The 23,906-nt window shown below is 40.6% G+C and overlaps 1 protein-coding gene and 1 long non-coding RNA gene across 4 annotated transcripts in view; both read right to left on the bottom strand.

The window, feature by feature from the left end:
• MKLN1 (muskelin 1) overlaps positions 1-23,906 on the bottom strand; it is a 393,778-nt gene that overhangs the window by 165,945 nt on the left and 203,927 nt on the right. The gene's annotated exons all lie outside the window — the stretch shown is intronic.
• On the bottom strand, positions 14,271-22,563 carry LOC126012281 (uncharacterized). Its single transcript, XR_007496804.1, has 3 exons — positions 22,534-22,563; positions 21,549-21,642; positions 14,271-14,414 (listed from the first exon to the last, which is right to left on the bottom strand). It is a non-coding gene; the product is annotated as an uncharacterized LOC126012281 (long non-coding RNA).

Raw genomic sequence — 23,906 nt, 5'->3', positions numbered from 1 at the left:
ATATATTTATAATATTATTTAATAAATTATTTACCAGCTCATTTCATGAAGCTCACCACAAAGAGTGGTGAGTGCAGTTATAGAAATAACTACACAGAGAACTACCATAATCATGTGAATGAATGAGGGAACTGGAAAGCCTGTCTGGAGTACAGACAGGGGTGGGGTGGGATGGAGGGAGATTTGGGACATTGGTGATGGGAATGTTGCCCTGGTGAAGGGGTGTTCTTTACATGACTGAAACCTAATCGCAATCATATATGTAATCAAGATGTTTAAATAAAGGAAAAATGTGAAAAAAATAAATTATTTAATATATGGAATACCGTCAATATAAGTCAAAAAAACTTCTCTTTTTTTTTGTAGGGCAGGCTCAGCAGTCAGTCCTCTGGGCTTACTATTGGTTCTGTGCTGAGGAATCATCCCTTGAGCAATTCTGGGGGACCATATGTGGTACCAGAGATCAAATCTAAGTCAGCCATGCGCAAAGCAAGTGCTTTACCTACTATTCTGTCTGCCCAGCCCATATTTCTATACCTATTTTATATCCCTAGATGCTCAGAATTATGTGAAATTTTGTTTAAAAGGAATCAGAAGGGCCAGAGAGATAGCATGGAGGTAAGGCGTTTACCTTGTATACAGAAGGACAGTGGTTCAAATCCTGGCATCCCATATGGTCCCAGAGCCTGCCAGGAGCGATTTCTGAGTGTAGAGCCAGGAGTAACCCCTGAGCACAGCCATGTGTGACCCAAAAACAAAATTTAATAAAAAGGGTCAGAAGTGGGACAAGATTACAAAGACCTGCTTTAAATGATGGGGATTTTATAATAATTCCTGGGAAAGTATAGATTTGTCAATACCCATTTAGTCTCTCTAGATGTCTCATACTTCAGAGATTGCAACACATATACATATATTTGTACACATACATATATGCCAGGGCTTACTCCTGGCTCTGTGCATAGGTAGGACTCAGTGGATTATACATAGTGTCAAATCCAGATCAACCTCATACAAGGCAGGTACCCTCCACTCTGTACTATTGTTCTGGGACAATATTGTTATGAAACATATTGATGGCCTCATGATCATCACAGATCATTAATTTTCAGAACCAGCATCTTCAGTGACCTTGTCATCTTGCAGTCCACCAAAGCATTCTTTTTCTCTCTGATGCCTTCAACTGTTTCTCATACTAAAGTCTTCTTGGAGTGAGTTTCTGATTGCATTTGGATGGTCACCATTTATCAGAGTCACAGAGAGGCTCTAGGCAAGTTCTGGTCAATTGGTTAATGAGATCATGATAAACAATGAGCTCCACAATGACCCTCTTTTATGAAGAAGATATTACAGTAGGGTAACATATAGTAAATACAATAACCCAAACCTTGAGATTATGTATGTGTGCACAAAAGCTAAGAAAACACAACAGTGGACTAGCATTTAGGCTATATGTAAAGGAAGCTATTCTCAGATAATATCTGAGCTAATCCCTGTAAAATGAAAGATTTTTAGCTTTCCAAGACTTGCTTAAAAGCCATGAGAGATTATAAGATTTGCAAGACTGGATTTTAAAACATTTTAAGCAGAGTCAGAGAAATAGTAGAGGGGTTAAGGTACTTGCCTTGCAGGCAGCCAACCCTGATTCAACCCCATGCACCACATATGGTTCTCCAAGAGTGATCCCTAAGCCCAGAGCCCAGAAATCCTTTACTCTGCCGGGATGTGCCCCCCCCACCACCACCACCATCACCACCACCACCAAAAATATTTTGGTTAGAGAGAATAAGCAATTGGAATAGATTTAGAGCAAGAAAGGAATGGAGTGGAAATAAGTGGAATGATTGTTAAGTGTGGAGAATCTGAGAGATAAAGGAGAATAGAGTCATAGCAAGTGCAGTCCTAACCTTCATAGTCTGATGTCCTGTCATAGAAATATGAAAGAAGACCTGTTCAAGGATTTAAGCCAAGGAACATCAGGACCCACTTTAAACTTTAAAACCTCACTTATTTTGTACAGAAGTTAGTTTAGTTGCAGATCTGGTAGTAAAAGCTGGAAGCTTTCCTTATTTCAGACCCCTTGCCAGACTATCTTGGTAATTCTGCTCCACAGCAATATAGACTCTAACATGTACCTAAGAATTCTCTTGGCCACTACCCACTGCCCAATCCCAAAGCTATTTTTAATTTAAGGTGTCATTTACAACTTCTGTTCACCATAATGGCAAATTAAGGACAAACTAAGATGGCCTACAAAGAGAAAGTTTATCTAGCACACTCTCATGGCAAAATCTACACCAAGAATTGAATGGAATGCAGAGTCCTACCTGAGTTGCAGCAGAGAAGAATCACTAGATCCATGAATTCCCTACACCCATACCCACCACATAGTGGGATTGCAAGCAGCTGTGGAAAAATGGGATGGACAAACCACTGTGGAAGAGTACAAGTGGTTTGGAGGAGTGCAACTCAAAGTTGGACTTTTGTGAGACCAAAATGGCCCCAATGTCGGATGCCTGTCACACTAGGAAATGATGGGGAAGTGAGAGCATATTGAATGTATAGGTTTTCCACAAGTCCAGCTCTGTTTTCACATTCACAAAGTGGGGAAGCAAGGGACTAGGATTTGCCCAAGTAGTCTTTTATTGTTGCTACTCTTGGCAGTCTGGCTGGGACCACACTACTTTTTTTTTTTTTCTCAGCTTACCCCTCACAATTGTACTAGGTTTGTGGCAGAGCAAGCTGGTGGCTGATGGACCCTTGATTGGCCAAGCCAGCTGACTCAACCAGTCTATCTCACCGTGGTCAGGCAACAAGCAGATCTGGATCTTAGTAACCATTGGCAGATAGCAAGGAGCTCATGCTTTATCTGTGGAACCCAGTAGGGAAGGTGGGAATCGGTCACATTTGGGAGATGTAGAGTCTTAATTTTAATGATCAGGCATCTGGGAGGAATTTATCATCAGAGGACTAGTCCCTCAGGACTGAATACATTTGGCTGGCTTTTATCCTTAACCACACACAAACCCAAATTTTCTGGTCACTGCCACCCAGGTCCTTCAAGGTTAGTAAAAAAAAAAAAAAGAGACTCCTATTTGCCAGAAATCTAGTATCCCAGATAGCCCAATAAATCTGCTTAAATTCCACACAACATATCTCAGGGTAGCAGTGTCTGTCACCTGGTCATCTTTATACATGCTTAAACATAGCACTCAGGCATACAGAGACACATGTGAATTATTTCATCTAGTGGCAGTAAAAGCCCATTCAAACTTCGTACCACAGCCTATGCAAATAATATAGCATTCTACTTCAGGTTGCTATCCAGGTATGCTGACTTTAACTCTTACTTGTAGCCAGATACTGGCAATGCAACCCCCATCCCCAGTAGCTATGATCAGTTTACTGAACAATTGAGTACACATGACTGTGTCCCCTAGTTATTGCTTAGTTCGGCCAGACTTTGATTCCATAACTGTTGCCAGACACCAGGAACTGTGAATCCTGGTCCAAAGTCAAGGCCTATTAGATCTTGTTACAGGGCACTTGTGACCAGAATTCCCCAGTAGTCATCTAGACCTAACAAGCTCAGGGCCAAAGACACTGATTTGATATTCCAACTATAATTCCTGATCATTGCTCAGGTCAACTCATGCTCAGAGTTCCAGCACCAATCCTTATACAATACCAGGCATAATGAAAAGAAAATAGTTCAACTGTCCCTCCTTCCAGGGGTCAGAATCCAGGAAGTATCTTCAAACACACCAAAACTCACTAAAATCCTTGAGTAAGACTTCAAAGCAACAATCTTATCAATGTTTGATGAAATGAGGAAATAAATAAAACACCACTAGTAATCTCAGAAAAAAAGCATGAAAAAAAGGTTAAATATACTCCAAACAGAAATGAATGATCTAAAGAGTCCAAGTAGTTGAGATAAAAGCAAAGAAAACACAATAACAGAATTTAGCAGCAGAATGGAAGAAACTGGAACAAATTATTGACTTCAGGGTAGAGAATATAGTTAATAAAGAAGAAAAATTAATAAATAAGTAGATTTTAGGGGGATTGTAACACCTGACAATGGCAGAAGAAGAAGAAGAAGAAGAAGAAGAAGAAGAAGAAGAAGAAGAAGAAGAAGAAGAAGAAGAAGAGGAGGAGGAGGAGAAGGAGAAGAGGAGGAGGAGGAGGAGAAGGAGAAGAGGAGGAGGAGGAAGAGGATGGCAGAAGAAGAGGAGGAGAAGGAGAAGGAGAAGAAGAGGAGAAGGAGAAGAAGAAGAGGAGGAGGAGGAAGAGGAAGAAGAAAAAATAAAACTAAAGGCCAAGAAGTTTCCGAGTCTGAGAAGAGTCTGGTCCAGAAAACTCAATGTGGTCCAAACATAAAACCAAATACAAGAACACCAAAACTAATTTTAGTCAAAATGTCAAGAACCAAAACTGACAAAAAGGTAAAGACTCATACAGAAACTACTGTAAAGTTTACATCAGCTTTTTCTAATGAAATTCTACAGAACATGGGACCAGAGAGACAGCACAGCAGTGAGGGCTGACCCAGGACTGACAGTGGTTTGATTCCAGGCATCCCATATCCCATATTCCAGGTTACTCCTGGTTTACTCCTGGCTGTGCGCTCAGAAATCACTCCTGGCTTAGGGGACCATATAGGATGCCAGAAGATCGAAGCCAGGTGCAAGGCAAACGCCTTACTGCATATAAAAAGCAAACAAACCTGACTTGGTAGCAGACAAACACATATAAAACATGAAATAGGGGGGAAAGGAGAGTATTAAGTATTAAGGGAAAACTCGTAAAATGAAATAGAAATTTTTTTCTTTCAAATTGAAAAGGAAAAAGAAGCTTAAAATTTCAAATGTCACCTAGATGCTAACTTCAATATTTAGAAGAAACTGAGAAGAGGCTTGTGGAAGCAGATAACTATACATATGGCAGATATCAAAGTGCAAACAGAATGTAAGGAAAGGCCAAAGAAACAAAGCAAATCCTCTTAGAAAAATGGCAATAAGACTTCTTTATGTCTCCAAGCCAAAGACAGAGAGTGGCAAGATGGGTCAGAACATGAAAACTCATCTGCTGATTACAAAGGATGTACTTGAACTCTCACAATAAACATAGGTTCAGAGTAAAAGTTTGAAAAACAACCTGAGGAAAGTGGTAGCCTAAAAAAGCAGAAGAAGCAATACTTGTATCAAAAAGAAACATAATTAAAAATAAAAAGAAGGGGGAGGGAAAATAAAAAGAAATGGGGCCATAGAGGTAGCACAGCACAGCACAGTGGGGCATTTGCTTTGCATGCGACCTACCCAGAATGGATGTGGGTTCAATTTCCGTCCCCCAGCTCACCAGGAACGATTTCTGAGTGCAGAGCCAGTGAGCGCCACAAGGTGTGGCCCAAAAACCAATCAATTGGGCCTGGAGAGATAGCACAGCGGCATTTGCCTTGCAAGCAGCCGATCCAGGACCTAAGGTGGTTGGTTCAATCCCGGTGTCCCATATGGTCCCCCGTGCCTGCCAGGAGCTATTTCTGAGCAGACAGCCAGGAGTAACCCCTGAACACAGCCGGGTGTGGCCCAAAAAAAACAAACAAGCAAAAAAAACAATCAATAAAGTTTAAAAAATAAAAATTAAATAAATAAAAAGAAGTAAGAGATAATACAAACAGATGGCTATTACAGGTAGATTAAGTCTTGACAAAGACTTAACTATTATCTACATATCTGACCCAAATGTAGAGGTAACAAAATTCTAAGGCAACTACTACTAGACAAAAAGATATACACTGACAACACAATAACAGTAGAAAACAACAGCCATAAATGATGAATTGGAAAATTAGGGTTAATAAATATGAATGTGACTCCCCACCTCCAAAAAGCTGAATATACATATTTCTAGAACACATAAAATAGTCTTTGGAATTGACCACATACTGAAGCACAAAACAAATGTTCATAAAGTCATGAAATAGAAATCATAACAACTATCTTCATATGCCACAATGAGGGCCCAGAGAGATAGTACAGTGGTGTTTGCCTTGCAAGCAGCAGATCCAGGACCTAAGGTGATTGGTTCAATCCCGGTGTCCCATATGGTCCCCCATGCCTGCCAGGAGCTATTTCTGAGCAGACAACCAGGAGTAACCCCTGAGCACTGCCAGGTGTGACCCAAAATAAAAACAAAAAAACATATGCCACAATGATATGAGAGTAGACATTAAACATAAAATAAAAGGAAAAAACTCAAGCATTTGGAGATAAAACAACATGATAAAAACTTGTTGAGAGTTTTTATCATCATGAACAAGTGTTGTAACTTATCAAATGCTTTTTCTGTATCTATTGATATGATCATGTGGTTTTTATTTTTCCTTTTGTTGATATGATGTGTTATTTTGATTAACTTGCATATGTTAAACCATCCTTTCGTCTCTGGAATGAATTCTACTTGGTAATGGTAATCTTTCTAATGAGGTGTTGGATCCTAATTAGTAGAATTTTGTTGAGGCTTTTTGCATCTGTGTTCATCAAGGATATTGGCCTGTAGCTCTTTGTTTGTTTATTTATTTTTTGGGGGTGTAGCATCTCTGTCTACTTTTGTTAGTAGGGTGATGTTAGCTTCATAGATACTATTTGGGTTTTTTTTTCCTGTTTTTTCAGTGTCCTGGAAAAGCCTGAAAAGGATTGGTAGCAGGTCCTCTTGAAAGGTTTGAAAGAATTCACTAGTGAATCCATCTGGGCCTGGGCTTTTGTTTTGGGGAAAACTCTACCAATAAGCGTCTAGAAACAACAGCAAAAATTAACAGGCAGAAATCCATGGCCTCGTATACAAATAATGATAGAGAAGAAATAGACATTAAAAAAATCCCATTCAAAATAGTGCTACAGAATTTCAAATATCTTGGAATAAACTTAACTAAAGAGGTGAAGGACTGATACAAAGAAAACTAAGAAAAACACTGCTTCAAGAAATAAAAGAGGGGCCGGCGAGGTGGCGCTACAGGTAAGGTGTCTGCCTTGCAAGCGCTAGCCAAGGAAGGACCGTGGTTTGATCCCCCAGCATCCCATATGGTCCCCCCAAGCCAGGGGCAATTTCTGAGTGCTTAGCCAGGAGTAACCCCTGAGCATCAAACGGGTGTGGCCCAAAAAACCGGAAAAAAAAAAAAAGAAAGAAAGAAAGAAATAAAAGAGGGGCTAAAGAGATAGCATGGAGGTAGGGCATTTGCCTTGCATGCAGAAGGACGGTGGTTCAAATCCCAGCATCCCATATGGTCCCCCGAGTCTGCCAGGAGCAATTTCTGAATGTAGAGCCAGAAGTAACTCCTGAGCACTGCCGTATGTGACGACCCCCCCCCCCCGCCAAAAAAAATGAAAAGGAAAGAAAAGAAATAAAAAAGGACAGAGGAAGTAGAGACAAATACCCTGTTCATGGTGTGGGAGCATTAATATAATTAAAATGCAGTATTTCCCAAAGTATTGTACAGATTTAATATAATCTCTCTAAAGTTACCCATGATATTTTTAAAGACGTGAATCAAACACCCCTGAAATTCTTTTGGAACAATAAATGCCCACTAATATCTAAAGCAATCTTTTGGAAAAATAAGATGGGAGATATCACTTTCCTCAAAGTGTACTATGATTTCCTTTAAATTGTATTACAAAGTAATAGGCATTAAGATAGTATGGTACAGGAATAAAGACAGATCCTTAAATCAACAGAATAGACTTTAGTATTCAGAGAATAACCCCCAGAAATGCAATCAATTAATATTTGATAAAGGGAGGAGAAACACAAAAGTAGAGCAAGATAAGCCTCATCAGCAAGTGGTATTGGGACAACTGGTCAGCCACATGCAAAAAAAAAAAAAAAAAAAAACCCAACAAACTCAGACCTCTCCTTAATACTAGTACAAAAGTCAAATCAAAATGGATTGAATTATGTTATATTTTATATTAAAAATACAATTGTGGCCCGGAGAGATAGCACAGCAGCATTTGCATTGCAAGCAGCCGATCCAGTACCAAAGGTGGTTGGTTCGAATCCCGGTGTCCCATATGGTCCCCTGTGCCTGCCAGGAGCTATTTCTGAGCAGACAGCCAGGAGTAACCCCTGAGCACCGCCGGGTGTGGCCCAAAAACCAAAAAAAAAAAAAAAAAAAAAAAAAAATACGATTGTGTCCTAAAACAAAGTACTACAAATTAACTTAACAAAAGAGGTAAAGGACAGTCATACACTAAAGAGCTGTCACTGTTAAAATAAATAGAATGGGATACAAGAAAATTGAAATTTATTTTATGTTTTCGGATTGAAATATTAATTAGCATTATTAAAATGAGCTATTTCTGTTCAAAGCATTAAAAAGCAATTCAAAGTAACCCCTATTACAATTAAACATGGAGCCAGAGTGATGGCACAGCAGTAGGGTGTTTGCCTTGCACGCGGCCAACCCAGGACAGAATTGGGTTCAATCCCAGGCATACCAAATTGTCCTCCAAACCTGCCAGGAGTGATTTCTGAGCGAAGAGCCAGGAGTAATGCCTGAGTGCTGCTGAGTGTGGCCCAAACACAGACAGACAGACAGACAGACAGACAGACAGACAGACAGACAGACAGAAGTTGAACAGCTTTTGGGACTGGAGAGGTGGTGTTAGGGGTAAAGTGTCTGCCTTGCAAGCGCTAGCCAAGGAAGGACCGCAGTTCGATCCCCTGGCGTCCCGTATGGTCCCCCCAAGCCAGGGGCAATTTCTGAGCACTTAGCCATGAGTAACCTCTGAGCATCAAATGGGTGTGGCCCAAAAAACCACAAAAAAAGAGAAGTTGACAGCTTTAAAGACAGAATAAATACTACTAAAACCAGTAAGTAAATGATAGAGAGATAGATAGATGGATAGATAAAAGTTGAACAGCTTTAAAGACATAGAATAAATACTACTAACACCTGTATGGAATTATATAACTCCACAAATGGTCAAAGATATTATAAAATAAAATATAAATAATTAAGGGGGGTTGTCAGCAAGCATTGTATTCCCTGATTATAAAACTATGATAACCAAAACAGTATGGTACTTCAGACCAATGAACTAGAATTAAGAGTCCCGAAGTAAACCCTCAAACTTATGGAGAACTAATTTAAAACAAAAGAGATAGGTATAGTAAGTAAAGGAAGAAAAGCCTCTTCAACAAATAACATTAGGAAAACTGGTCAGTCATACACACCAAAAAAAAAAGGAATTTGATTCTCTATCTTACATCATACACAAACATTAATTCAGACAGATTAAAGATCTAAATAGTGGACAATATCCTTGAACTGAGGCAAACATAAGCAGAATTTTCCATGATATTGTCTTCAATGATTCAACTCCATTGGCAAAAATCAAATTATATGGATTTACATCAAACTTTGTTTTTATGCACTAGGAAAGACAAATTGGCTAAAATAAAGTCATTATAATGAATGGGAAGAAAAGTTACTTGCTATGCATTGAGCAAAATTAATAACCAAGATATATAGAAAATTCAAAACTTTAACAACATAAACAAAAAGCAACATAGTTCTAGTATAAAAAATAAAAATATTGGGGCCGGGCGGTGGCGCTGGAGATAAGGTGCCTGCCTTGCCTGCGCTAGCCTAGGACGGACCGCGGTTCGATCCCCCGGCATCCCATATGGTCCCCCAAGCCAGGAGCAACTTCTGAGCGCATAGCCAGGAGTAACCCCTGAGCGTCACAGGGTGTGGCCCAAAAACCAAAAAAAAAAAAAAAAATATTTTTAAAAAGCAACAGTTCAAAAAATGGGGATAGACATTGAACAGATATTTTCTAAAAAAAATTACAGAAAAATGGTCAGCAGACATTTGAAAAAAAATGTTTATCAACTGATTACCAGGGAATGCAACTCAAAATAACAATGAGATATATCACCTTACATTCATGAAAAGTATATCAAGAAATCCAGGGGCCAGAGAGATACCACAGCAGTAGGGCATTTGCCTTGCACATGGCTGACCCAGTGTGGATATGGGTTCAATTCCCAGCATCCCATATGGTCCTCCAAACTTGCCAGGATCGATTTCTGAGCACAGAGCCAGTAGTAACCCCTAAGCACCAGCGTGTTTGGCCCAAAAAACAAAAACAAAATAATGAAAAGAAATCCAGAAGCAACCAATGTTGACAAGGAATCCTCAGTTACTGATTGTGGAGATGTGAGCTGATTCAGCCTATAAGAAAAACAGTATGAAGATTCCTTTAAAAAAAAAAAAGCTTCCATATAATCTAGAAATCTTACTACTTGGTATCTCTCCCCAAATATAAAAACATATGTGCACACTTATGTTCATTGTAGTGCTATTTATAATAGCCATGATCTGGAAACAGCAGATATGTCCAACAACAGATGAGTGGATTAAAAAATTTGGTGATATGTATTATATATACAATGGGATACTCAGCCAAAAGAAAGATGATGGCTTGCCTTTGCTGCAACTTGGATGGATCTAGAGGTTGTAATGCTAAGCAAAATAAGTCAGAGGAAGAAGGACAAATGCCAGATGTTCTCATGTGATTTATAAAGAAACAAAAGCCAATGAAAACAAAACCCTTGGATACTGACAACAGAATCAAGATACCAAGAAGCGAGGAAGGAAGTATTGGGGTACGTAACAGTGGTTGTGGAGGATCTTTGTCCAATTGGTGATGGAGGTGTGGTTATGTTGTATACCAAAAGCATAAAAATTAACACAGGAAAAGGATCTCTCCTTCCTGGGAGCCGGGAGTCAAGCAGGAGGAGGTTTGGCAGGCCCACGCCATGCCGGAGGCCTGCTTGGCCAGACCTAGGGGGTGTGGGGGATTTGGGTAACCCCAGCACCCCTCTGCCGCCTTGCTCCAGATCTCCAGGGCTTCCCCAGGCCACACCCCTGGGCAAGCCGGTGAGTTGCGTCCCTTGGTGGAGCTTGAAGGACCCTAGGCCTTCCCCCACTATCCATGCGGCTCCTTAGGGAGGGTCTGGGTGGGGCTCTGAACTTCTGTTCTCCCAGCTTCTTGAAGGATCTCTCCTTCCTGGGAGCCGGGAGTCAAGCAGGAGGAGGTCTGGCAGGCCCACGCCGTGCCGGAGGCCTGCTTGGCCAGGCCTAGGGGGGGTGCGGGATTTGGGTAACCCCAGCACCCCTCTGCCGCCTTGCTCCAGATCTCCAGGGCTTCCCCGGGCCACACCCCTGGGCAAGCCGGTGAGTTGGGTCCCTTGGTGGAGCTTGAAGGACCCTAGGCCTTCCCCCACTATCCATGCGGCTCCTTAGGGAGGGTCTGGGTGGGGCTCTGAACTTCTGTTCTCCCAGCTTCTTGAAGGATCTCTCCTTCCTGGGAGCCGGGAGTCAAGCAGGAGGAGGTTTGGCAGGCCCACGCCATGCCGGAGGCCTGCTTGGCCAGGCCTAGGGGGGGTGCGGGATTTGGGTAACCCCCGCACCCCTCTGCCGCCTTGCTCCAGATCTCCAGGGCTTCCCCGGGCCACACCCCTGGGCAAGCCGGTGAGTTGGGTCCCTTGGTGGAGCTTGAAGGACCCTAGGCCTTCCCCCACTATCCATGCGGCTCCTTAGGGAGGGTCTGGGTGGGGCTCTGAACTTCTGTTCTCCCAGCTTCTTGAAGGATCTCTCCTTCCTGGGAGCCGGGAGTCAAGCAGGAGGAGGTCTGGCAGGCCCACGCCATGCCGGAGGCCTGCTTGGCCAGGCCTAGGGGGGGTGCGGGATTTGGGTAACCCCAGCACCCCTCTGCCGCCTTGCTCCAGATCTCCAGGGCTTCCCCGGGCCACACCCCTGGGCAAGCCGGTGAGTTGGGTCCCTTGGTGGAGCTTGAAGGACCCTAGGCCTTCCCCCACTATCCATGCGGCTCCTTAGGGAGGGTCTGGGTGGGGCTCTGAACTTCTGTTCTCCCAGCTTCTTGAAGGATCTCTCCTTCCTGGGAGCCGGGAGTCTAGCAGGAGGACGTTTGGCTGGCACTGGTAATCTCTGTCCAGTCTACATTTTCAAAATCGCGCGGGGGCTATTGCCCCGCGCGCACAAGAAACATTAATAGTACTCTCACAAGAAACATTAATAGTACTCACTATCATTGAATTATGTTTTTATGTATGCAGAATGTCCATTTTGTACTCTGCCCTTTTGCATACCCCTTCATAAAGTTCATATTTCTCTTTAACTTCTTTAACTCCTATCATCATTACTCCTTTTTTACCCTTTCTAACTTAAGTACTCTTGAGTCCTAATTCACAGACCAAAGTGTTGCCCTAGAGTTAACACCCACACAACTATTTTAAAAGGCATAAAAAGGGCACATATCTTTTCAACATTTTACGGGTGTTTTCTTTGACGGCTATAACTTTTGCTAAATACTTTCTTATACAGTGATGATCCCCCCCCATTTTTTTTTATCTTCTCTTTGTGAACTGCTCAATATGGAATTTGGTGTGAAAGAATCCCTCAGTTTAATACTTATGTTTGAACCAAGTCATGGGTCTTGTTGGAAATGTTCTTATGCCCCCATATATCTGATAGCACCACGTGGCTTTATATCTTGTTTGCGTAGGCACACTGACATGGGAAAATACTATACATACCAATAAGTTCTTATCTAATAGAAATGGGAACACACAAATCTTGTAGTACAATGAGACCTTACACCATGAACATTGACATAAAGACCTGGCACAGGCCTCAGAAGAATGGGCATTCTCCATTTACCCCTTGATCTACAGAAGACATTTACAAAACATCCAAGGTTGTATATAACATCACCCGGAGGCATTCCTGTACCAGGGACGACCCTACAGCTGCTCTGACATCGATCTACTCAAAAGAGACATCCCTTAACACTGAGAAGACAACAAGAACAATGACCTGTTTACTGGACAGGGCTTGCTGTATTGCCCCTTTATGGTGAGGTTTGTCTATAACATCACCTGGAAGCAATACTCTACCACGGAAGACCCTACCACTGCTCAGACATCGTCCTGCTCAAAAGAGACTTCCCTTAACACTGAGAAGACTTAACAACAACAACAACCTGCTTATAGGACAGGGCTTCCTGCATTCCCCTTTCATGGTGAGGTGAAACGAGAAGGCACTCCTCATCATGACTTCAATGTAGGACATGCAGATTCCAGAATCTTTAATACAGAAACATGAGACCAACAACAGAGACTGTGTGATAAGTGTGTTGGCGCTACGGACAATGTCTTGGAGCGAACGATAACTTTCCTGAGGCCTAGAGCTGGTCTTATGCCAGGAAACTTCAGGGGTAGGATCTCTTTGTATTTAGGCCAAGGCTATTCCTTTCCATGCCTCTCATATTTTGGTGGGCCTATGCAAACAACAATTGCCACTCTAACACCGTTTTTACTGTGCTCCTTTGACTCTAATCCTTAAAACACACCCACTTAAAATTTGAGGTTAACTTAAGCTAATATGCATGTACATGGAAATGTAAAAAACACTATGCCTCTAATGTTTAAGGAGTTACGTAAGTTTGATGGCTTTAGATTGCCTTGTGTGCTGTTAAGAAATATTATAATGTGCTACAATCTGGGGACTTGAGGGAAAAAGTAATTGCACATGGATTCTGTTTTATTTATCTTAACTTTCTTTGGTGAAAATTCAAAGTTAAGATATCAGCAAGGGGACTTCTTCTGATAATTATGTTATGGGTGATTGTCCTTCCACTGTAACTTTACCTTATCCTCTTTCTTTGCATCTTTTGTTCTCATAATTCATAATAAAAAATTATTAAAAAAAAATTAACACAGATGGAAACTGTGCACCTCAATAGTAATAAAGCGGTGGTTGGGAGTTCCCACACTCTTTTTCTGGTTAGTAAATGATGAGAAATATCATGGGGATTAGAAGATGTCCCTGATAAAATTTCTACTGAATTTATGTCAATTTGTCTTCACAATAGCCCTGCAAATAATTTAGAAGTTAACTTACACCAAAATAATATGTCGCTTCTTTCTATTATACAGTTCTCAGATGCAGGCTTTCCTAGCATCACGCCAGGAGTCAAAGTTCAGAAGGCCATGCATGAAACAGAATCTGATTATTCCTGCCATTACTGATTCTGCCTTTTTTAGCTGTCTATTTCAACTAACTCACTTCAACTTGGTTACTCTTATTTGAAATCATTTCTTTGAGCAGAAAACTGCCAAAAGGAGACTATAAGAAGAAAATACAACGTATTGTTTGCTCAATAAAAGGATATTCTCTTGATATTCTACGTCAAAGGAACTTCAACACAGCCTCAGCAGGTCTTTGTCCAAACCACAGGTGAAAACTGGCCTGGCTTCAGGTAGAAAGCTCGGTTTGTCTTCTCCCAGGAGGTGGCAGCAGCAGCAGCAACAGCCTCAGCCTGCTGGAGAAGGCAGACAATTCATCTTGAGCCATTTGGCATCAGAACCTAGAAATTCTTGGTTCCAGGGACCTCTTTGCCCCTCCCATGGCTTGCTGAGCTTGATTGGAGCTAGGACACAGGAGGTGCAGGAACTGGCAGTGATTCTTCGCATACGTGCCTAGTTGTTTTTTGTTTTGTTTTATTTTGTTTTTATAAACCCTTTGCTCTGAGCTGTGACCTTGAAGCAAGCTTGAAGGAAAATGAGGAAATCTCTGACTAAGGAAAATAGCTTCAAAAAGAAAAAAAAATAGGAACTTAAACACTTAAATTTACTTAGATATAAATCCAGAAGACCCTGGCACAGTTTGATCCACATAGAAAATGCATGTTCTAAACCAGGCTTCCCAGATGCCAGGCCACCGAACATGTTTTTGGATCTGTCCAAGCTGCCAAGTCCTCATTCATCCATATCATATAGATGATATTTAAGTGCCCACTAATTCTTAAATTATGAGTTACTACATTTTTATTTTCTGGATTAAGTAGGGCTAGCCTTCATCCTTTTAGGATTTAAACAATCCTAGACACAACAAAATACTACTAGTTCCAAGTTAATCCCAGGTGAGCACATATCCTGGTTTGGCAAACACTGCCAACTGTATAGGAGGTGGACAGGAATCCCAGGAAATGTCTGAAGAACACACAACTATGAACGAATTGTCAACTACTTGGGGTTGCTTTGCAAATTACCACATCTAAATGAAACTGACAAAAATAATATTCCAACAAACGTTTGACACTGATTTCTCATATATTTGCTTTGTTTGTTTGTTTGTTTTTTGGGGTTCATACCTGACAGTGCTCAGGGGTTACTCCTGGCTCTGAGCTCAAAAAATCTCTCCTGGCAGGCTGGGGGTACCATATGGGATGCCAGGAATTGAACCACCAGCAGTCCTGGGTTGACTGCGTGCAAGGCAAACACCCTACCACTGTGCTGTCTCTCTGGCCCCATGATTCCTAGTGTATTTGGAATCAAAAGACCTTTTAGGAAATATGAGATCAGTCTTTGGAGTATAAATATTTGAAGCTAAGGGCTTGTTTTAGGATATGTCCATACTTTTGTCCCATTGCCAAAACAAGTACTCAATCTTATCTTTCAGAAGAAGGTAAGAAACTAGCTCCTCTCTTTTTTCCCTGTTTTTTACTGTTTGCTGTTATATTCTCTGTTATGTGGACTGCTTAAATTTTCATTTAGTAAGCCTTTCTTGGGCACCTACTTTATGCCAAGTGCTAAGAATACTCATTATTATGAAAGTTATATCAAGTTGTCAGCTATTAAATGAAGACATGCAGGAATTATTGCTATATAAAACATAAAGTAATGGTGGGTAAGTTGGTGTTGGCAGTAGTTTTAACTCCATAAGACCACCATCAGTTGTTAATTTCTTTTTGTTATTTTTTCTTGTGGGGGGAGGCACACCCAACAGTGCTCCAGGGTTACTCCTGACACTGCTCAGAAATCACTCCTGGAAGGCTCTGGGGACCATATAGGATGCCAGGGATCGAACCCAGGTCAGCCACTTGCAAGGCAAATGCCCTACCTACCTGTTGTGCTATTGCTCCAGCCCCTCGATTGTTAATTTTTTCATCAAAGCTATACTTAGAGCATTTTTGGACCATCCAGATACAATTCTGATGTTGTCTAGTTATTGGCTCCTGTGAATCCCTTAAAAACAATCATTTCTTTTATTTCCCATTAAAGCCATCATAGAATTCCTTCCTAGGTTAAGAACTTTAAGTCCAATGGTCATTATAAATGGAAATACATCTATATGAGCTGGCATGAAAGGGCTGAGCTCATGGAGGACAGCTTCTCCCTCTACTTTCCCCTTAGAGTTCTTCATTAGACTGATGAAAAGCAAGTTAAATATCTCTGGGTGACACAGAGACAGGAAACTGGACAAAGAAAACCAGAGAATGATAAAAACAAGAGAGTGGGGTGGGGTAAATTCTACATGGTTCCATGCTATAAAAGAGACACAGATTCATATTCAACTTGGAAAGCAGATGGGAGAGTGAGGAAATGAAGGGTTTTCCAATGGAGGAAGGGACTGAGCTGAATTCTGTCAGACATTCCATTTCTCCTACTTCTTTCTCCTCAGAGCAGTCTGATGGTTCTCTCAAGCTTATCTTCAGAGAGATACCAGATACTCTCAAGTCAATTTATTCCTCAAATAATTTTTATTAAGATTTTTATTAAGACCTTTTTTGCGGGGGCAGGAAAGATAGCACAGTGGTAGGGCGTTTGCCTTGCAAGCAGCCAACCCAGGACCAATGGTGGTCCGAATCCCAACATCCCATATGGTCCCCTGTGCCTGTCAGGAGCGATTTCTGAGCACAGAGCCGGTATTAACCCCTGAGCGCCACTAGGTGTGCCCCCCCCAAAAAAAAAGCCTTTCTTTTTATGTTTGTTTTTGTTTAGGGGCTGCACCCCATAATGCTCAGTTATTGCTCCCAACAGGACTTAGGGAGTCATTCAGCACTGGAGATCCAACCTATGTTTCTTTCATGCAAAACATGTGATCAATCTCGTAAGCTCTTTCTCTTAGTCCCTAGAGATTGTCCTTAACTAGTTGATACTTTTCATTAATTTTCTTCCTGTTTGTTTTTATTTTTCTTTCTTTCTTTCTTTCTTTCTTTTTTTTTATTTAAACACATTGATTACATACATGATTGTGTTTGGGTTTCAGTCATGTAAAGAACACCACCCATTACCAGTGCAACATTCCCATCACCAATGTCCCAAGTCTCCCTCCTCCCCACCCGACCCCCGTCTGTACTCTAAACAGGCTTGTGTGGTTTTTGGGTCACACCCGGCAGTGCTCAGGGGTTATTCCTGGCTCCAGGCTCAGAAATTGCTCCTGGCAGGCACGGGGGACCATATGGGGCGCAGGGATTCGAACCGATGACCTCCTGCATGAAAGGCAAACGCCTTACCTCCATGCTATCTCTCCGCACCTTGTTTTTATTTCTAAATAAACTCAAAATTTTCTCCTTTTCGCACCTCCACAACCAGTTTGCAGCAATACCAGTTTCTAATCATGTAGCACAAACTTTGAGCAACTCTAGTCTTTGGTTTAATTTCTTCCATTTTATGTTTGGGTCTTCTGTGTCCCAAATAACCAGTTATATAATGGAATTCTCTGGTGAGCACATTCAGAAGAAAACCTCCAAGTAAGTGGCTCTTAGATGAACATTGGAATCACATGAAGAACTTTTAAACCACATCCTAAGCCCATTACCTGTTCGAGATGAAATCTAAGCATTGATGGAGTTTTTTTGTTTATTTTTTTTTAATTTCTCAAGAGATTTCTGAGTATTTCCAAAATTGAAATTTTTTTCCTCCTTAAGTCTTAGGATAGTAGCAAACAGGACACTGCCCATAGGTTATAACTGAGCCCTCCTCTCCTTTTTGGAATTTCTCTTGAGTTGTCAATATTAAGGAAGCAGATTCCAGGGGTCTGAACAATTTTATAGCAGGTTCAGAATATTTACATTGCATGTGGCCATCTGGGTTTGATTCCTGGCACCCCAGGTGTTTCTCTCCCCCCGTCCCGCCGCCGCCCCCCCCCCCCCCGCACGAGCTGCCAGGAGTGAGCAAATAGCCAAAAATAAGCCCTGAGCACAGCCAGATATGCTGCTCCTACCCAAAAAAAGTACAAAAAAATAAAAAAGAGAAAGCAGATTCTTGCCTGGGAAGATGACCAAAAACTTAAGCACATGCTTTTGCAGGTGGGGACCCCAGATTCGATCTTCCAGCACTGCATGAGCTCCTGAGCACCCAATGTGGAATAGACCCAGAATTGTGAGGCATAGCCCCTACCCCCCCCCCACACACACACACACGAAGTCAGATGTAATGCTTGCACATTAACTGGAATATTTCTGTTTCAATTTCCCCACCTTGTCCACCAGATCCACAATTAAAACCATCTTTGTCATTATAGAATGAATAGTTCATCAATATTTCAAAAAGAATGGGTAACAGGTGAGGGTAATATTAATACAATGACAGAGCCCCACATTTATTTTTAAAACAAAATCATTTTTAGAAAAGAAGAAATCCCCCGCAATAGTTTTTCTTCTCTTCCTCCATTTCTCTCCTATCTCATCTTTCTTCTACCTAGCTTCTCATTCTTTTCTCTCTCACCTTTTAATTGTTCTCTTATTCTACCTACTCCTTTATCTTTTATGCTTCTTGGACCTTCTTATTCCTTCTGCAATAATATCAATTCTGGGGATGGAGTGATAGCAGAGTGGTCAGTATTTGCCAACCTGGGACAAACCCAAGTTCAATCCCCAGCATCCCATATGGTCCCCTTTGCCTACCAGGAGCAATTTCTGAGTGCAGAGTCAGGAGTAACCCCTGAGTGCCATGAGGTGTAACCAAAACTAACAAAATAATTTCAATTCTTTTCCAGGAGTCCTCAAACTTTTTAAACAGGGGGCCAGTTCACTGCCCCTCAGACCATTGGAGGGTCTGACTATAGTAAAAACAAAACTTATGAACGAATTCTAATGCACACTGCATATATCTTATTTTGCAATGAAGAAACAAGACAGATACAAATACGATATGTGGCCCGTGGGCCATAGTTTGAGGACCACTGTTTTACACTCTTTTATCTCCTCCTTATAACACCTATCTCTTCATCATCTTTACCAAATTCAGCTCCTCAATTGACGATACTTGTAGACATATAAGTATATATTTTGATAGATATTTTTACTTTTTAAGACTTTTTTGTTTTAAATTTTAAAATCAATTTTTGGGTCCAAAGATAAAGTATAGCATGTAAGGTACTTGCCTTTGGATATTGGTGATGGGATAGGTATTGAAACTTGTATGCCTGAAACCTAATCATGAATAATTTTGTAAGTTCACTAAATAAAAAAATAAACAAAATTAAATGAAAAATTAAAAATAGGTGCTTGCAAAGGGACCTTACACCCTGAATATTGACATAAAGACCTGGCACAGACCTCAGAAGAAAGGGCATTTTCCATTCACCCCTAAACCAGGGAAGCCATCCATGAAACATCCAGACTTGTCTATAACATCACCTGGAAGTAATCCTCTACCACGGAAGACCCTACCACTGCTCAGACATCGACCTGCTCAAAAGAGACTTCCCTTAATGCTGAGAAGACTTAACAACAACAACGACCTGCTTACAGGACAGGGCTCCTTGCATTGCCCTTTGTGAGGTGAAACGAGAGGACGCTCCACATCCTGACTTCAATGTAGGATATGCAGATTCCAGGATCTTTAATACAGAAACATGATACCAACAACAGAGACTGTGTGAAAAATAAAAGTGTGATGGGACGGACTACAGACAATGTCTTGGATTGGACGATCTAGCTTGCCTGGAGCCTAGAGTTGGTCTTGTGCCAGGAAACTTCAGGGGTCGGGTCTCTTTGTATTTAGGCCAAGGTTATTCCTTTCCATGTCCCTCATATTTTGGTGGGCCCATGCAAACAACAATTGCCACTCTAACACCATTTTTACTGTGCTCCTTTAACTCTAATCCTTAAAAAGAACCCACTTAAAATTTGAGGTTAACTTAAGCTAATATGCATGTACATGGAAATGTAGAAAAATACTATGCCTGTAATGTTTAAGGAGTTACGTAAGTTTTATGGCTTTAGATTGCCTTGTGTGCTGTTAAGAAATGTTATAATGTGTTACAATCTGGGGAATTGAGGGACAAAGTAATTGTACATGGATTCTGTCTTATTTATCTTAATGTTCTTTGGCTGAAATTTCAAAGTTAAGATATCAGCAAGGGGACTTCTGAGAATTATGTTATGGGTGATTGTCCTTCCACTGTAACTTTACCTTGTCCTCTTTCTTTGCATCTTTGTTCTCATAATGAAAAATAAAAAATTATAAAAAAATAGGTGCTTGCCTTACATGCAGCCAACCCAAATTTAATTCCTGGCATCACATAGTCCCCTGAACACCTCCAGGAGTGATTTTGAGCACAGAGCCAGGAGTAAGCCATGAGCACTGCTGAGTGCTGCCTCCAAACAAAATGAAGACTAATACAACAAAAGCCTTTTAAAATTCTGAAAACACAGTGTTTCTCTTTCCAAGAAGAAACAAAAACTTGCTCCTTAAATATGCTAATTCTTTAAACATGATTAAATCAAAAGTTTCTTATACCTTCCTGTATTAATGACCTTAGGATTTTTTCTCATGTAGTTCAGTGATCCTCAATAACAGCATGACTCTGTTTCTCAATAATCCTGACAACAGCAGTTGATATTAATGTAAAAAGAGAAACAAGCTAAAAACAGTAGTTGAGTGTACGCGCCCTGAATTGCATATTCAGTTGCAAAATCATCATCATCATCATTATTGTAATTGCAGCAGGGAAGCATTTAAATAATTGTTCAGAGTGTCTTCTTGAGGAAATAACTAAATCAAGACCAGCTGTCATAAGCCAATGTACAATAATAATCCTGTATGTGCATCTTCAGTATTCATAGCAACTCTCCAATAACAAATTTGTTCATTTACCTAATGTCCTTACTTAACCTAAGAAATAACAAACAAACCTTGATCTGATCCAGTGTCTCACTTGGTAGTTGACCTGTGTTTTTAATCATGCCCCTGAACAACCTAGGATCATCAACCACCGGGCAAAAATTGCACCATCAATTCAGTGACAAACTAGGGTAACTGGCTGAGCCTTCTTCTACTATAACAAGTCTGAGCAGACAGGCCAAGTGGAAATCAGGTAAATAAGCTGAGTAGACAACTGGAAATTTCAGGTGAAATATCCTCAATGATAGGCATGCTTTATTACTTTGAAACTGGTAAATAATGGGAACTATGAAAAAAAGGAAAAATTGTTTTTAGCTTACTGGTGAAACCAACCAAAAGCACTTGAGATTTTTCCCTTCCCAAAGATACAGCTGTGAGCTGACTAATAAGAATTAAAAAGTCTGTACCAGGAACTCAGTGTGCCACTTTTCTGGGACCACAAGGTGATCTCCTGGGAGAAACTGATCTTTAAGATTGGTGCCTGGGGTTTTTAAATATCAGCCAAATATCAATATGGCACATTTATAAAGAGAAAGACTTACCCAAGACCCTTTACACATTTTCCCCACAGCTTAGTACTTTTGTTTCATGTTTGTATCTTAACCTTCTTATTCTTGAAAGAGGGAGAGAGGAAATCTGGAAAGAGGGAGAGAGAAACAACGAGAAAAAAACTCACATTGTTTTTTATCTTCCTGTGCCATTGTAGATTTACAATAGGAGTCTAACTGAAGGGTTGGTCTGAGCAATGTTAGAAGAGTCAATGACTCTTTAAAAAGTTGTTGATTGCGTTTGAGCAGTTATAGTGAGTTACAGTGAGTAAGGCGTTTACCTTGCATGAGACTGACCCGGGTCATGACCCTTGCACGAGACTGACCCCCTGGACTCCTATATGGTCCCCTGAACCTACCAGGAATAATTTCTGAGTGCACAGCCAGGAATAACCCCTGGCAAATGCTGGGTGTGGCCCCAAAACAAAAAAGTTGGTGATTATTCTTATATTCCTAGGATTCTAAAAATCCTCCATTTGCAGTGGCTCAATCCTACTTGCATACCTTGCTGCTAAAAATCAAAGTGTTCACACTTTCAAACTATTCCCATAATTAAAATAGTTTCTACTTTCATTATTTTATCAAAATAAAACTATCAGAATGGGTTTGGAAAGTTATTTCAAATCACAATCTGTACAGTTTTCATAGTTAAAGTAAAACACATAGAATAACTCAAACTTTTGAAAGTTTTGAAATGGAAAGAGAAAGTTTTTCACTCCAAGGAAAGTGCTATTAACTATTTCTGTGTATTCTTTTCATCTAAGCATATATACTATTTTAACAAATACATTTGAATTTATGACTTTATATATTTATAATATTTTTAAAATATGTATTGTTTTGTAGTGTCCTCTTGAAGTGAGAAGAAATGAACAGACATTGTTTTCAAAGAAGAAATACAGATGGCCAAAAAGCATATGGAAAAATGCTTCACATCATTAATTATCAAGAAGATGCAAATCAAAACCACAATGAGTACTATCTTACACCACAGAGACTGGCACACATTACAAAGAACAAGAACAATCAGTGCTGGCGGGGATGTGGTGAGGAAGGAACTGTCATTCACTGCTGGTGGGAATGCCATTTAGTTCAGCCTTTCTGGAAAACAATATGGAGATTTCTCAAAAAACTGGACATTGGAGCCGGTGCGATGGCAGTTCAATCCCCCAGCGTCTCATATGCTCTCCCAAACTACGAGTGACTTCTGAGCGCATAGCCAGGAGTAACCCCTGAGCGACACCAAGTGTGGCCCAAAAACCTGGACATTGAGCTCCCATATGATCCAGCAATACCACTAGTAGGGATATACCCTAGGAAAACAAAAAACAATACATAAATGCCTTCTGCATTCCTATGTTCATTGCAGCACTATTTACAATAGCCAGAATCTGGAAGCAACCCAGGTGCCTGACAACAGATGAGTAGCTAAAGAAACTGTGGTACATCTACATAATGGAATATCATGCAGTTGTCAGGAAAACTGAAATTAGGAAATTTGCCTAAACATGAATGGACATGGGGATTATTACGGTAAGTGAAATTAGTCCAAGGGGGGAGGAGTAAACATAGAATAATATCACTCATCTGTGGGATATACATCAACTAAAAGAGTAGGGATAATATCCAGAGACAACAGAGATGATGATTAGGAGGACCAGTCTATATGGTAAGACTATATATGGTAAGACTATATACCATATACCATATATATATGGTATATATACTATATACCATATACCATATATATGGTAAGAGTTATATGACTATAACTCAATCATAAATAGCTTTATCTGTGGAAAAAAACTATTATGGACAACCTTGTAACCACAGAATTTAAATAAAAAATTAAAAATAATACTATCTTACTGTGAAATGATTTGAACTTCATTGGTCGCTGCTCTGGTTACTGAAACAGCTCCTAAAATGCAATGCATTTATCTCTATATTAGAGATTCACCCATATCTCAACCTAAAAAGTGTGTTCTCTGTCTCTGTCTCTGTCTCTCCCTCTCTTCTCATACTTTTGTTGTTTGTTTGTTTGGGGGTCACATCCAGCAGGTGCTCAGAGGTTATTCCTGACTCTGCACTCAGAAATCACTACTGGCAGGCTTAGGGGACCAACCATACATATGGGATACTGGAAATCAAACCCAGGACAGCTGCGTGCAAGGCAAATGTCCTACCCACTGTGCTATCACTCCAGCCCCCATCTTCTCATACTTTTCTATACAAAACTATTTTACTTCACTAAAGATAATCAAGTAAATAAAACCTTGTATAGATTACTAAGTGATAACATCATTAATGGCATCTCTTGTTTTAAATATTTGATCTGGGACCCCAGTTCCT

The sequence above is a fragment of the Suncus etruscus genome, chromosome 1, assembly GCF_024139225.1.
Source record: "Suncus etruscus isolate mSunEtr1 chromosome 1, mSunEtr1.pri.cur, whole genome shotgun sequence".
NCBI lineage: Eukaryota > Metazoa > Chordata > Mammalia > Eulipotyphla > Soricidae > Suncus > Suncus etruscus.
This window is presented reverse-complemented; position numbering and strand designations above follow the sequence as displayed.